This window comes from Canis lupus, chromosome 20 (genome assembly GCF_011100685.1).
Source record: "Canis lupus familiaris isolate Mischka breed German Shepherd chromosome 20, alternate assembly UU_Cfam_GSD_1.0, whole genome shotgun sequence".
In the NCBI taxonomy this organism is placed as follows: domain Eukaryota; kingdom Metazoa; phylum Chordata; class Mammalia; order Carnivora; family Canidae; genus Canis; species Canis lupus.
In genome coordinates, this window is record NC_049241.1 from 54,991,948 (window position 1) to 55,007,388 (window position 15,441).

At 61.7% G+C, this 15,441-nt stretch overlaps 1 protein-coding gene and 1 long non-coding RNA gene across 19 annotated transcripts in view; one reads left to right on the plus strand and one right to left on the minus strand.

Annotated features, from left to right (window-relative positions):
- Positions 1-15,441, plus strand: part of PTPRS (protein tyrosine phosphatase receptor type S) — a 96,204-nt gene that overhangs the window by 20,527 nt on the left and 60,236 nt on the right. Inside the window, exon 1 of one of the 18 annotated variants that reach the window (XM_038567679.1) lies at positions 6,921-6,938. The exons of 15 other annotated variants lie outside the window; for them this stretch is intronic. The gene's annotated coding sequence lies outside the window, so the exon portion shown is untranslated. Of the gene's footprint in view, positions 1-6,920; positions 6,939-10,085; positions 10,148-10,795; positions 10,917-15,441 lie in introns of those variants that run through there. 2 more of the 18 variants (XM_038567678.1, XM_038567677.1) reach the window with 2 other exon arrangements.
- Positions 10,592-12,625, minus strand: LOC119864774. The gene is made up of 3 exons (XR_005375205.1): positions 12,555-12,625; positions 11,886-12,090; positions 10,592-11,132 (listed from the first exon to the last, which is right to left on the minus strand). It is a non-coding gene; the product is annotated as an uncharacterized LOC119864774 (long non-coding RNA).

Sequence of the window (15,441 nt, forward strand, 5' to 3'; positions counted from 1 at the left end):
TCTGTGTGGGCCACTATGACGCGTGTCACCATAGAAGTGTCCCCTCCCAGCATTTTCTTTCTTTTTTTTTTTTTTTTAAGATTTATTTATTTACTTATGATAGACACAGAGAGAGAGAAAGGCAGAGACACAGGAGGAGGGAGAAGCAGGCTCCATGCAGGGAGCCCGACATGGGACTCGATCCCGGGACTCCAGGATCGCACCCTGGGCCAAAGGCAGGTGCTAAACCGCTGAGCCACCCAGGGATCCCCTCTCCCGGCATTTTCTAATGTGCATGTGCTGTTGAAATGGGAGCAGCTGAATTGTGGCCCGCGTAGCCGTGGACTCGAATTTTACATTTTATTGCATCGAAGTATAAGCAGCCACATGCAGCTCCCGGCTGCCGTTGTGGACAGTGCGGTTATCTGGAGATCTGGGAGCGTTTGGTGGGCGGATAGATGCACGTCCCTTTGTCTAACCAATCGGTAGCATGTTTTAAACACCTTGTGTTTCTGTACCTTGGTGCGTGCGTGTGTGTGTGTGTGTGTGTGTGTGTGTGTGTTTCTGCGCCACTTAAAAATCTAGCATCTTAAAAGTAATTTCATAATTGTGCATCTGGCTTCCCCATTCCTTTTCACAGCTGCTGTACTGATCTCATAACACTAAGAGATACTAAACTTGCCTGTCGTTCTTTGGTCCCTTGTTCTATATTTAACCAATCCCCCATCGATGAGTGCTTAGGTTGCTTTAGGTTGTTTGCCGCGGGATTTTCTATGCGCGTCATTTCACGGGAATGTGTCTGTGGGATAAGTTCCTGGAGGTGGTGTTAGCAGGCCCAAAGGGCGTGCACAGCTCCCTGCTTTCCAGCCCCACTCCCCTCAGCATCCAGAAAGAAACCTGCTTCCCCGAGAGCTTGGGAAGCATTGGGTGAGGTTGAGGGGGGAAAAAAAAATGAAGCCAACCTAAGTGTCCATCAATAGGGGATGGGGCTAACGGGGCACAGCTTTGTGAGGGAAGATGACATAGCAGGTGAAACAACAACAACAAAAGAGTCTGGGGATGTGTGGGCTCAGAAGATAAGAGGTGTCATGTGAAAGAAGTGCTCCCCGGGACACGACCCAAACAGGAGAGCAGAGTTACCTCTGCTCCGTGACTTCACGGCAGAGCTATGCAGAGACTGGCACAAACCCACAGCAGGGGTGGCTTCTCGGGGCAGAGAGGAGGGACTCTCCCTTCCTCCCCTCCACAAATGTATGTGTCTGCGGCGTGCCAGCTGCTCTCCGTGCCAGGCAGGAAGAATTTTAAAAAACAAATTTCCTGCCCTCTTGCAGCTAGCACTCCAGTTGGGGACATGAAGAGAATAAACAAAGCGCAGAAGAAGGAGAAAGAAAAAAAAATCCCACATCAGATGTCAGGGGGTGTTGTGTTGCTCTAGGGAAAAAAAAAAATTCAGGGAAAGGGAAGGGGGAGTGCCGGGGTGGGTGCAGGGGGCGCAGAATTTTAAAGAAGGGATCTGGGAAGTCCTTGCTTGAATAGCGGTGGTGAGGGAGGGAGATTGGGACGTTTCTGGGGGAAAAGTGTTAGCGGTGGTGAGGGAGGGAGATTGGGACGTTTCTGGGGGAAAAGTGTTCCTGGCTGATGGACACGGAGCCCAAAGGCCTGGTGGTGAGACCTCCCGAGACACTTGCAGAGCCACTCACGGATGCCTATGGCTCTCCCGTCACTGCTCCTGATGAGCACTGCTTGCCAGAGGCCGCTGCTGGTGAATAATTAATAATAAAAATAAATATAAAAATAAAAATAATATCGTGGTCTGTCCTTATGGCTCCAAGTGGCAGCCAGCCCCTGCACACATGTAGGCTGCTTAGTCGCAGGTGGGCTCCGTTAGGGATGCTGTGAATCTCAGCACTGGAGGGGAAACTGAGCCCCAGAGCGCTGGTGGGAGAAGTTGAGAACCAGATTGGGTTCAAATCCCCCAGCTGTGCCAGTTGTGAGTGGTGAGAATTGGGGCCCCACTCCCGTGCCTCAGTTTCTCCAACTGGAAAGTGGGAGAATAATGAAACCGAAAGCCCAGTCTTGGAGGGGATTCGGGGACGTGTGCACTCGGCAAGCCTCTCCTGTGAGCCTGGCTCCCTTTGCAGGGCGTTGCGCATAGTCGGTGCTCAGTAGGCATCTCTAGGGCTTGGGGAGGTGGGGCGGGATCCTCATGCAGACCCCTGTCCAAACATGTCCCCTTCTCCTGGTCTCCCAGCGTCGGAGCTGGGAGCTGCCCCCAGAGAGGTTGTGCCGGCCGTGGAATGCACCCAGCAGAGAGCCAGCACTGCTGCCCCCCCCCCCCCCCCCCCCCCCCCGCCCTGTAGCAGGTGCCTGGTCCTTCTGGCTTCTCTACTTGGCTTCTCACCTGTCGGCTGCGACTTGGCCCAAAGTCCCTATTCCCGCCTCTCCCATTCTTCTCAGTTCTGCTCACCCTTCCTCTCCTGGTTTTGCCTTTTCCTTCACGTCTGAGATCTGTCACCTCCTCCCTGAAGCCTGCCGCCGCAGGTGAACTCCCTGGGGTTGGGCGGGGGCTGCCTGGGTCATCCTGTGGTCCCTTCCCTAGTGCTCAGCCTCTGGGAGCCGGGTATACAGCAGGTCCTCTACAGATGCAGGAGTGTGTGTGGAGACGGAGAACGTTCCATCTTCAGGTGACACGCTCCACCTGGTGCCCCGAAAACCCTGTTTCCCAGCTGGAGCAGCCCCCTCTTTCCCTAGAACGGAGTGCGCCCACTTGTGCCTTGGGGCCTTTGCACATGCTGTGCCCGCTGCCCCGAACTTCCTCTTTACTCCCCCTCGAATCCTGGGAGGTTGACACACCGGGTCCCACCTTCACGAGGGGAGTCCGTCAAGGGCTGCCTCGGTTTCCATGATCTTACAGAAGCCCTGAACCCACACAGCTCAGCCCCAGGCACCGGAACACCCCTCCCGCCCCTACGCAGGTGGGAAAACAGGCCCAGAGAACAGCAAAGCCTTGTTCGAGGCCACGTAGCATTCGGGGGGGTGGGGGGGTGGGCAGAGCAAATGGGAGATACACCCCAAACAGAGGCTGTTCTAGGGGGAGGCTGATAGGGAGGAGGCATCTGGCCTCACAGACCAGCGACAACGATGACTCCCCTTTCGTTTGGTGACAGTTCAAGGAGAAAGGCTCAGTTGGGCGCAGGGTGATCTTCACCGCCAACACCTGCCAGTCTCTTTATAACCATCGGGCCTCTGGCTTTAGCAACAGTATCCAGGGAAGATGGAAGAACCGGGGACATGTTTTCATTGTAACATTTTTTTTTCCTCCTTTCTGGCGACTTTCAGGGCTTGGCAGTTAGAGCCCTGCATTATGGAGTTACTTTCTAAAGTAAATTAGTTTAAGGGAGAGGCATGAGCCAGTTGAATGAAAGATTTAATGAGGGATTTGGGGGATGTGGCAGGAGTTGTGAACAAGGAGAGGAGGATTTTGGGGGCGGTGGTGGGGGGGAACACCGGGCGCGTCCTCCCTGGGGACCTGGCGAGTGCGGAGGCACCTCGCAGAAGAGGACGCAGCCAGATCCGTGAAGGTTTGAGGTGGGAGATGGGCCCTGGCGGGGCTCCAGCCCAGAGAGGCCTGGGGCTGGCAGGGGGACCCCTCCTCCTGCCGCCTTCTAGCTGAGTCAGCAGCCTGGCGCCCGGGAGGCCAAGTGGGAGGCCAAGTGGGAGGCCAAGTGGAGGCCGGCTGTGGTCGGGAGGCCCTTGGGGCTGGAGCGGCGGCCCCTCGTGGGTGCCTGGCTTGTAAGCCAGGTGGGCCCAGGTTCGAAGCGCAGGTGCGTGGGCTTCTGGCTCCAGATGGTGCCTGCCGACCTCTGCCCCGCGCCCCCCGCCCCCGCCAGTCACCCCTCCAGGCCTCACCAAGTTTCGTAAGCCATTCATTCATTCATTCATTTAGAGGGCATTTACTGAGCGCCTACTGTGTGCCAGGCTCTGGGGCCCAGCCCTCCCTCCCCCCCCCCCACCGCCACCCCCTGCAGAGCCCCACAGAACTTCCTGTGATGACAGACAGGTGCTCTGTCTGCGCGCCCCCGTGCCGTGGCGTGAGCCAGGCTGGAAACATGGCCAGTGTGACCCAGGACCTGCGTTTTGAATTTTACTGAATCTCATTTTCTTTTGTTTTGTTTAAATATTTTTTTATTGGGATCCCTGGGTGGCGCAGTGGTTTGGCGCCTGCCTTTGGCCCAGGGCGCGATCCTGGAGACCCGGGATCGAATCCCACGTTGGGCTCCCGGTGCATGGAGCCTGCTTCTCCCTCTGCCTGTGTCTCTGCCTCTCTCTCTCTCTGTGTCTCTTATGAATAAAAAAATATTTTATTTATTTATTTATTATTTATGATAGAGAGAGAGAGAGGCAGAGACACAGGCAGAGGGAGAAGCAGGCTCCCCGTGGGGAGCCCGATGCGGGACTCGATCCCAGGACCCCGGGATCACAACCTGAGCTGAAGGCAGATGCTCAACTGCTGAGCCACCCAGGGGTCCCTGAATCTCGTTTTTTAAATTAATTAATTAATTAATTAATTAATTAATTAATGAGAGAGAGAGGCAGAGACACAGGAGGAGGGAGAAGCAGGCTCTCTGTGGGGAGCCTGATGTGGGACTCAATCCCAGGAGCCCGATGCTGGACTCGATCCCAGGACCCCGGGATCACAACCTGAGCTGAAGGCAGATGCTCAACCGCTGAGCCACCCAGGGGTCCCTGAATCTCATTTTTTAATTTAACCAGTCACATTTGGGTAATGGCTCCCATATTGGACAGTGGAGATAGTAAACAAGCAATGCCTTCTGATGAAAATAAGTGTCAAAAGAGAAAAACAACAACAACAAATGATTGAGGATGACAGGCGTACTATGTGAGCTGGAGGGATTAAGGAGGGCATCTCTGAGGAGGTGATGTTTGAGGGAGACCTGAGTGGTGAGAAGGAGACAGCCATGAAAATCTGGAGATGTTCCAGCTGGACTGAACATGTGCAAAGGCCCTGGGGCTGCACTGGTCCTGGAGCCTTTTGAACCTGACTCGTGCTCACACATGCTCTCTGGTGGTGGTTGTGGGGGAGCGAAGGCCGGAGCTGGAGGTAACAGGGGTGGGGGGGGCTGGGTGGGAAGGGTGCGTGGAGAAAGATGGACAAATTCCCAAGAAGTTCAGGAGGGAAGCTTGAGAGCACTTCCAGATGCGTGCTATGTGGGGGCGAGGAAAGAAGAGAAGTCGGGGCTGGCCCCCGACCTCTAGCCCAAGCCCTTGGAGGGACGGAGCTGCCATCCGCTGAGAAGGGGAGGCCGTGGGAGGAACAGCTTGGCTGGATCCAGCCACACCTGAAGCCATCCTAGGTTTGTCCAGGAGGGAAGGACGGCAGGGGTGGGGCGGGGTAACCAGCAGGTGAAGGAGGCAGCGGGGAGCCAGGGCGTGCCTGCGGTGGGCCATCCGCCTGCCACGGAGTATCTGGCAGGCAGACGTGGCGCCGGGAGCGGGCATGAGCGTGGGTGAGGCGGGCTTCTGGCCGGTCGGCACACGCTCACGGCCCCAGGCCCTGAATGCCACGCTGGGCGGGAGGGGCTGTTGGGCAACCCCCTGGGGCGGAGGAGTCCTAGGGCTCGGAGAAGGGAGAAAGCTGCCCAACCAGTTTCTCTCTGTCTCATTCTCTCTCGCTCTTGCTCTGGAAGCAAAGGATGTGCAGTTTGCTGCTGGCCCCTAAATAAAACTTTTATGATTTTTTAAAAAGATTTTATTTATTCATGCGAGAGACACAGGCAGAGGGAGAAGCAGGTCCCTGTGGGGAACCCAATGTAGGACTCCATCCCAGGACCCCGGGATCACGCCCTGAGCCCAAGGCAGACGCTCCACCACTAAGCCACTCAGGGGTCCCAAAGTTTTACAAATTTTGGCCACAAATGTGAGGGAGGTCGGACAGCTTGAGGGGTGTGGGGTGGGGGGATGGCTGGGCCTGGGGGTCCTGCCCCAGGTGTGCAGTCTTGCCTGCATCCATCTCTGGGCCCAACAACATCCCACCGGAGTCATCCTTTGCTTGGACGTTACCGGCCAGCAGGGGGGAGCCACAGCTTCGTCTGTGGTGGCCCCTTCTCCCCTTCCTGTTGTTCGCGAGGGGTGCGGTGGCGGGGGCGGGGGGGACGGATTAAACTCTCTGGGCAGACAGGCTCATGATATCGATCCCCTGTGGGCAAAAGAACAGAGCGCACTTGCGCTAGGTTCACTAGGTCAGTCAGCCAGCCCCAGGACCTTTGTACTTGCTGTTCCTCCCATCCCAAACTCTCTTCCCATGGGTCTTTGTCCGTCTGGTGTGCTTGCTCCATCCAGACTGTCGGAGATATCCCCTCTCAGACCTCTCCGGGCTCTCGGAGCCTTATAGCAAATCTTATTTTCTTTCTGGCATCTCCTGTAACTGCCCGGCCTTATGTAAGGACAGTGTTTCTGCGTGGGTGTCCATCCCCCCACACCCCCACTTGTCTGTGAGTCCCGCGAGGGCAGGCCAGGGCCGGGGCTGGGCCCAGGGGTAGGAGCTGGCTCTGGCAGGCCGCCCGTCGTGTCTTCAGCAGCCCCACACACAGTAGGCGCTCAGTAACTGGTGGCAGCAGGTTGAATGAAAATGACCACATGCCACCGGTTTCTCTCCCTCCGGGCGAGGGGTGGATTGTGGGCAATTTTTATTTTCTTCTTTATGCTGATTTCCCCTAATTTTCTGCTGCACGCGCCTATTTTATAATTAGACGAAAAGTTATTTTGAAAAAAAAAAAAAAAAGCCCCAAATGTCCCAGCTGCGGGCGCTGACGTGATGTGGCCCCATGCTCCTCCCCAAGGGCAGCTGCCTTCTGGGTGTATACAGAGGACACACGAGCCGCGCCGTCGGGGGGCTCCCAGAACCAGCCCCCGGGGGCACCGGTGGGGGACACGGTCAGGTAGGTCTTGTAGGACTGGGCCGGCCTAACCTGCGAGGTGTCCCGGGGGCGGGAAGACTCGAGTCCTCCCCTCTTTACCATATGCCCTGTTTCTCTGCCTGCACCTGCCCCACAGTCCCCTGTTCGCCAGGCTGAGCCAGTAGTGTCACCTCCTCTCTGGTCCCCAGCTCCCCGCCCCTGCCCCCCCACCTGTCCCCCTTGCAGCAGCCACCAGGGAGCCCCGTTGAGCACTGGGCCGGGTCCCACCCTCCTCCTCTGTCGGTGCCAGGCGGGTCCTGTGCCCTTGCCTGGAGTGCTCCTCCCAGACACCCGTACCTGCTTCCTGTTCTCTCCGCTCTTTCAGGTCTCAGATGTCACCTCCTCACCCCCCACGCTCCCTCTTTAGCCTCACATCCCACCTCGGCCAACATCCCCCCCCCCCCCCCGCACACCCACACACTTTGTTCATCTCTGTAGCCCTTACCACCAACGGACCCACCCTGGGTTTTATTTCTCTCTTTGCCCATCTGTGGCCCGCACTGGCGTGTCGGCTCCGTCAGGGCGGGGATCCCTGCCAGCCTTCGTCACTGCTCTGTGCCCAGGGCCTCAGCCCCACCTGGCACACAGTAGGGGTTCAAGGAGGTTTTTTGAGAAACAACGTGGGTGAAAATGGCTGCAGCACCAGGGTGCCACACAGTGCGGCCCTCTGGGGGGAGAATAAGCTCCGCCGAGGGCTCTCCTGGGTGAGGAGGGTCCTGGCCACTTATGTACATGTTTGCTGAGAGCCTACTGTGTGCCATCAGGCCCGGTGCTGGGGATGTGCTCCGCCCCAGACAGGTACAGTTCCAGCCGTGCCCTCTGAGGTCACAGTCTGGGGGGAGAGGCGGACCCCTGACCAGGCAGGGAACGTGTGGGGTGATCAGAGCCGTGGTGACAGATGTATGGGGCGCTGTGCAGATGGGGCACCCGGCGGGGACAGGCCAGGTCCAGGCCTCCTGCCCCAGAACTCCCCACCCCGACCGTGGAGGTGGCTGTGGTCAGCACGACTACATGGAGGCAAGAGGTCATCTCCAGGGAGACATGGGCAAGAGGCCCAGATGGGGCAGGGCCAGTTGGGGAGGGGGGGGCAGGTCCTCAGGCACTTTTGCCCCAGGTCACACAGCCTTAGGCGTCTGACAACTGGAATCATCGAGGGCCTGATGGATGGCTTATATTACAGATGGGGAAACTGAGACCGGGGGAGGTACAGGCTCTTGCTCGAGATCACATGGGAGAGTGCCTGGATTCAGACCAAGGTCTTCAGGAGCCCTGTGCCTGGGCCGTCAGCATGCAGGTGCAGGCGGAGCCCCTACTTCACTCCCGGTGGCGTTTCCCGGGGACCCGCCTTGTGCCTTGCTCAGCTGGGGGGCGTTTTGCTGCCAGAATCCACCCCCATGTCGACAGCGGGACACCCCGTATGTCCTATGTGGCGCTGGGGCGCCAGGCATCCCACCTGAAGCACCTACTGCGTGCCTCCCAGGGCTGGGGCTGGGGCCGAGAGAGGTGGGAGCGTCCCTTTAGCAGGACCCACCCTGTGTCCCTCATGAAAGCGGCAGGTGGAAGGTCGGCGCCCACACACGCCAGAGCACCTGCTGTGTGCCCAGCGCCTTGGGGACCCCAGCACGGGCCTCCCCAGTGCTGCTGGCGGTGGGATTAGATGCTCCGCTTTGTAGAGCGAGAAACTGAGGCACAGGACTCCGAAGGGGCGGCTCACCTGGTGAGGATGGGGGGGAAGGTGGGGAGTGGGTGACGGGCAAGGGGCCACCGCGGGGAGTGGGTTGTCCCTGGTCGCCTGTGCTGCCTGTGTGCCCCTCACCCCAGCTCGCTCGCTGGGCAGCCAGCTTCGGGAGGGCGGGGCCTGTCTGTCTCCTGCACCGCCTTATCCCCAGGGGCTTAAAATTTTAGTGGTTTGTTATTTTTGGGCTCCCGCCGCCCGCAGCATTGTGGGAAAGGGCTCAGCCTCGAGACCCAGGCAAACGTTGGTTCGAATCCCTGTGCTGCCTGACCTTGAGCAGGTCATGTTCTCTGTGTTCCTCCTCCCTTTCCTTTGCAAAGTGGGGGTGACGGCGGGGTGGCGGGAGCGCGCTCACCGCGGGGCGGACACTGGGAGCCGACCACATGTGGGTTACGGGCTTCACCCAAGCCCCCGTGGTGGCACCCGAAGCATTCTCGCCGCAGAGGGGAGCCGATGGGGAGGCCGACCCCCTGCGGCAGCCGCCGGGCCTCCATCAGGGTCCCCGGCCCCCCTTGACCGCTTCCCGGGCCCCCGGACCCGCTGGGCCTCCGCCTTCCCCGCCTCGCCCGCCCCGGGAGCTTTCAAAGCCGCACGGGGCGGCAGCGCGGGCCGGGATTGGCTGCCTGTGTGGGTGGGGCCGCCCCTCCTCCTCGCCCCCCCCCCCCCGGGTGTCTGGGACCTGGCACGGTGACCCCATCTGTTTCCAATCGGGCCCTGCGTGCACTCCCCGCCCCTCGTCAGGGCTGTGGCGGGTGCGGGAGCCCCCGCGTGGAGCCCCCGTCCATCCTCCCAGACCCTGCGGGGCTCGCGGCGGGGAGGGGGAGGGCGAGGGGGAGGGCGAGGGAGGCTTCTCTGTGCCCGCACCCCGCCCCCACCCTGGGGGGCTGCGAGGGCATCCTTCTGCCCCTCGTCTGACCTCCTGTCCCCGGGTGTGTGTGGGGAGCCCTCTGCCGCTGTGTCCGGCATCCTGCCCCTTCATCCGTTGCCATGGCCACGAGCGGTGCCTGGAAGAGCAGTGGGAGCGGGGTAGGGGCTCCCTCCGGGGTCCGCCTTACAAAGCGGGGGGTGGGGTGGGGGTGGGGGATCCTGGGCTCTGCCCCCCGGGCTCCGACCCCCGCAGGTGTGTGCGCGGTGCGGGAACACAGCTGCGCGCCCCCAGCCTGCACCCGAGGCTCCCTCCCCCCGGACCCCCGCGGCCCTCCCCGCGGCCCGCGCCCCGCGCCCCGCTTCCGGCCCCGCCCCGCCCCGCCCCGCGCCCCCTCCCCGCCCGCCCGGCCGCCCCGCCCCGCCCGCAGGCCCCGCCCCGCCCCGCCGCGCCCCGCCCCCGGCCGAGCTCCTGGGCCGCGGCCTCTCCCGAGTCCTCGCTGCGCCGCGCTCCCGCTCGGGCGGACCCAGGGCCGGGCCGCCGCGGGCCGGGGAGGGGGCCCGGGCCGATCTGCGAGCCGGGAGCCGCGGGGTGAGTGCGCCCGAGCCCCGAGCCCCGAGGCCCCGCGCTTTGTCCCCGTCCTCGCCCTCCCCCAGGCTGCCGGGAGGGGGACCCCCGCGCTCCCCACCCCCGCGCTCGGGCGCTCGGGCCTCCAGGCGGCTGCAGCCCGCTCCTGCGCGGCGCCCCCACCGCACCCGTCCAGGCGGGGCGCCGGGACTCGGGGAAACTCCGGACCGTTATGCTCCGCGGGGTCCCCTCCCCCGCCTGGCCCCCAGCCCGACCTCCTCCCCCACCCTGGGGGCGGAGCCAGCCCCGGGCAGCCCTCTGCCAGCCCAGGGGCGCCCTGATGGGGGCTTCGGCCTCCTTCCGCCGGGGAGCGGGAAGCGGGATGCGGGATGCGGGATGAGGCGCTGGGGTTGGGAGCCCTGTTCGCGGCCACCCCTCCCCACCGAACTCACAAAAGTTTCCCTCTTTTTATTTGCCCCTGTACCCCTGGGGTTTGAGGATCCCAGGTTCATGCTATACCTTCCTGGGGGGGGGGGGTTAATAAGCCTGGGAATCAGGGCAAGTGCACTGGCTCCCACCTCCCAGCTCCCCGCTGCGGCCCTAAGCTCCATGCCTCAGTCCCCGTCATCGCCCACCGGACTCATGGCTCAGCACCCCCGTTGTTGCCTTCAGAGTCCTGGGCTTCCTGTGACTTCCTGGCTAGGGGTCCCGGCCCCCCGAGTCCTGCTCTGTCCTGAGCCTCGTCTCTGTCTCCATCCCCTAAGGCTGGATCCAGCAGACCCTCAGAGCAGATGTAAGTTCCAGCTGGAGGCCGTGTCCTTGTTGACCTCCCCTGCTTGTGGTGTCTCCTTCTGGCCTCAGTTTACCCCTCTGAAATGGATGTGACCACGAGAATGATGTGCATAAAGTGCCAAGTGGGGCTGGGCACACAGTAGGTGTCTGATATATGTAGGGGCCTTGCCGCGACCCCAGGGTGGGGAGGAAGCTACCGTCTTGGAGGATGACCGACCTGTGACGGGAGACACAGGGTGTAAGGGGAGCCCTGAGGGGGCCCTGATCCAGCCTGAGACACCCAGGAGGGTATCTTGGAAGAGGCGACAACGGATGAGCGTGAAGGCCATATTTGGGGGGCGGGGGATGAGGAAAGGTATGCTGGGTAGAAGGAATAGCAAGTAGTCCTCCCCCATGTGAGCCAGAGGGGGAGTGAGTAGAGGCGCCAGTCGGGCAAGTGAGGTGCTGGGGGTGCAGCATGGTGGGGTCAGCGGTTCTGAAGGCTGAGGTTAGGAGGCTGGATTCTCGCGAACGTTGGTGGGAGCCATGGGATGTTTGAGGGCAGAGGAGGGCCACAGTCACGTGGCCACTCCCAGCCCCAGAGTGGCGGGTCAGGGCTGGGCTAAGGAAGGGATGGGGGTCCAGATTCAGTCTAGGGCAGGGGAGATCTGTGGCTGTGCCTTGGGGGATAGTCCACAGGTGGACCAGCTGGAAGGGGGCACCTGGTGGGGGCACCCGTGTTCATAAAGGCCCAGAGGCCCAAGGCACAGCAGTGCTTCTCGGGAACTACAGTGAACTGTGGGACCAGGTAGCAAGGGGAGGCCCAGATGCCGGGCACAGGAGCTGGGAGCCCTGCAGGGTGTGAGTGGGCAGGAGGGCACCAGGTCTTGGCATCTCAGGCTCCTCCAGGGAGCTGGCGGGTAGAGGCGAGCCTGGCAGCCCGGGCACTTAGGAGGTTGATTGAGAGCGGGTCTCTGGCCTCAGATCTTACCCGGCCCCCCGCGCTGCCTGCCCCTCACCGGGCAGCTGCACCTCACCGAGCTCACTTCGTCTGTCAAATAGGAGGACGGGTGGGGAGCACTGAAGAGGACTCCGCACACAGTGGGGGCACCTGGCTGGCATTAACCGATTCCGCCCCGTGGGACTGGGCCTGGCTGCCCATCCACACCTCCTGTCCACTCCCGGCTGCGGGGACCCTTGGGGACAGCACCCAGTACAAATCTTTAGTTACTTAGAGGCGGAACTCTGGGGTGGTGTTAGCGCATTCTCGGAAGGTTGGCACGGCTGGCCTCACTCGGCCCCACCCGGAGCCCTATCCGTGGGTGGGTGGGGGGCACCAAGGCGGGGAGGGCTTGGCTGGAGCTCTTTGGAGCCCGCTGGTGACCACAGAGCTGGAGCTTGGACCTTCCTTGACATTCTGGGGACACAGGAGTCCAGCAAGCCTAGAAGCCTGGGTCCTGCCCTTGAAGGTCTGCCTTGGAAAAGGATCTGTGGGCCTGGGCGGGGGGCGTGGGGGATGGAAGGTTGTGCAGGATGGGGGGCTTTTCCCTAAGACCCACAGCCAACGTCACCAGCCTTCCCTTCCCCCTCCTGGGCTATGGCAGTCCCTGGGGGTCAGGGTGCTCCCATGAGCCCCTGGCCCCCCTAGGGTAGGACAGACCTTGAGGTGGGGACAGGGAGAGGCAGCAGGGTGTCCTCAGGCCTCAGGAGACAGTGTCTCGTGCGGGTGACACAGAGCCTATTTGCTGCCTGGTCTTGGGTCATAATTGCCCCTTTATGCTTCCTGCGCCGCGTGGGTACACAGGGCTGGCTCCGGGATCTCGTGACCCACGCCCTGGCGACTGGCGAGCTCGCCTCTTCCTACTCCAGTTATCAAGGCCTCCGAGCCCCCAGAGGCCGCCCAGCAGGCTGTATTGAGCCCAGAGAGGATCGCCCACTCCCCTGCGTTCACAGAGGCCAGAAAAGGACATGGTCGTGTGATGGGGAGCGGGCTCTGGACCCAAGGTCCCACCCAGCTGGGGGCCTTGGGCGAGTCCCTACTCCTCTGTGAGCTTCAGTTTTGTCATCTATGAAAGGGAGCATCTGCCTCCGGCTGGCTGCTGGGAACAAATGGGGAGGGGGGGCAGTTCCACACCTGCTCTGTCACTGATGGCCGGGCGGGTGGGGGACCCTCCTTGGCCCTGGGGTCCAGGTCCAGAGGTCATTCACCCCCCTCCCCCATCTTCCCGAAGCCCAGCCTCATTTGCCATCCAGGTTACCCTCTGCAACTCCCGCAGGTGGCTGCTCCGTTGTTAGTGGCCACACCTTCTAGGAAATCGGGGATTGCTGCATCACGTGGCCCCAGTGCGCCTGCCTCAGTTTACCTTTCTTGGCAGTGGCAGGGGTAGTGGTTCAGGCTGCTTTGGTGCAAGAGGTGCAGGGAGGCGGCTTGGCCAGGGCCTACCCAGCCAGGCCCCTCCCAGTGCAGAGCTGCCTAGGGCTCCTTGATGCCCTGTGGGTCCAGTCCATACCTACGTCTCTGCCCTGATCTCTCTCCCAGGATCTCTGGGTACTGCGTCCTGCCCTTCCTCCTGTTGCTCCTTGTGCGGAGACACCCTCCCTGATCCCATTCACCCTTCCATTCGCAGCCATATAATATTAAATCTGTGCAGAGGGCGCAGCATATGGAAAGGCCCTGGGGCAGGACCCTGCCTGGCATATTGGAAGAACAGAAGCCTGTGTGGCTGGAGCAGGGGTGGGGGGTCAGGGGAGGGCTTGGGCTTTTATCCCAGGGTAGGGGGAGCTCTGGAGTGCTCTGGGCAGAGGAATGTGGCATCTGATTCAGGCTTCAGCAGAAGACAGACTGTGGGGGCAAGAGGAGGACGTGGCTGCATTGGTCCGGGTGGGTGATAGTGGGGCAGGGGCTCCGGGGCCTCCTCAGGGGCTCTGCAGGGGCCTGCCTCGGTCTCTTGGGCAGACCCAGGACCTATTTCTCTTCTGTGCCTGGGGTGTGCGAGCCTCTCTTCCTCGAGTCTGGTCCCACCCCCACCCCCACCCCCCAATCCCCATTGTCCCATCCAGGCCCCTGTCCAGGCCCCCAGAACCCCCAGCGCTGCCCATTCCCTCCTGCTGCAGGCCCGCGTGGCACATTTGAGGGAGCCTGTGCCCAGATCAGCCCCATCCTGCCCAGATATTGAGAAGGCGTGGGCCCTGCGAGGCAGGGGTTCTGGGAGCCAGGGGGTAATTACGGGCCGCTGCGATCTGAAGGCGGCTGCCCCTGGCTCTCCTGGGGTGTGAGGAATGGGGGGTGGCTTGGCCGCGGCCATGCCTGTGCTCTGGGGAGGATGCTGAGGTGGGGAAGGAGGTCACCCTGTGGTGGCAGGGGTCCCTGGTAGGCCTGGCAGCCCAGAGTTTGAGCCCAGGGGGGGCTGCAGCCTTTCTGCGTGGCCTCAGTTTCTCCAGAGGCTCTCTGAGGGCCTGCCCTGCTGACCCAAGTGGTCTGGGCCACAGCCCCCTACTGGGATGTACAGCAAGGGTGCGTCTGTGGGCCGGGCCGGCTGCCTGTGTGTGTTGTGGCAGGGTCACACTGGGCCTCTACCTTCCTCCTCTTTGGCCCCCTCCGCTCCTGAAAGGGCTGGTGGTAGGTGGGGGTACCAGCGGGGGGTAAGGGGCTGTGTCCGGGCTTCTCTTTCCCCACCTGCCCCCCCTGGCCCCCCTGGCCACTTCTGAGTACGTACCTGGAGTGGGTCAGCCTGCGGGTCCACCTGGGTGCTTAGAGGCGGGTTCTGGCTTGTGCCTCCAGATTCACTGTCCGGGTGGTACAGGGGCGGTGCGGTGACCGCTCGGCGGGTCCCTGGGGCCTGACCGCACGCACACAGCTGAGCCTGAGCTTCGTGGGTTCTGGGTGCCTGTGTGCCCTGTGGACCTCTGACCTGACGGCGCCCCGTTTGTATTTGCCCGCAGCCCACCCGTATGTGTGTGTGTGTGTGTGTGTGTGTGTGTGTGTGTGTGTGTATTGTGTGCCCGACTGCGACCCTGTGTGTGCATCCGGTCGTGCTATTGGTCTGTGGTCTCTGCCCGGACCCGTGTGTCTCTGATCCCACTGTGCTTGTGGTCTGACTGGTGTGTGGATTGTCCGCCCCACGGTGACCTGTGTGTGTGTGTGTGTGTGTGTGTGTGTGGTCTGACCCCGTGTTTCCGAGCTCTGATTTTGTGCCTGTTTGTGGTCCATGTGCAAGTTTCCTTTGCCTGACTGTGCGTGTGGACCTCTCTGTGTCGCCCGACTGTGTGAAGACGTCTGGTCTCCCGGTGTGTCTGTGGTCTGTCTGCCTCGGTCCGTGGTTCCCGTGCCTGTCCGCTGGCTGTGTGCAGGCCTCCTTCTCCTGTCCGGTCTGTCTGTCTGCAGTCTGACTATGTGTCCACCCCCAACCCTCTCACCCTCCCATCCTGGCTTCCCCACCCCCACCGCCGAGCCCCGAGCAGGCCGCCACCCGCCCAGCCTTCTCCTGAGGCCTCTCTGGGGCCAGGCGAGGTGACCGCAGCTGGGTATTTTGGGAGCCAGAATCACA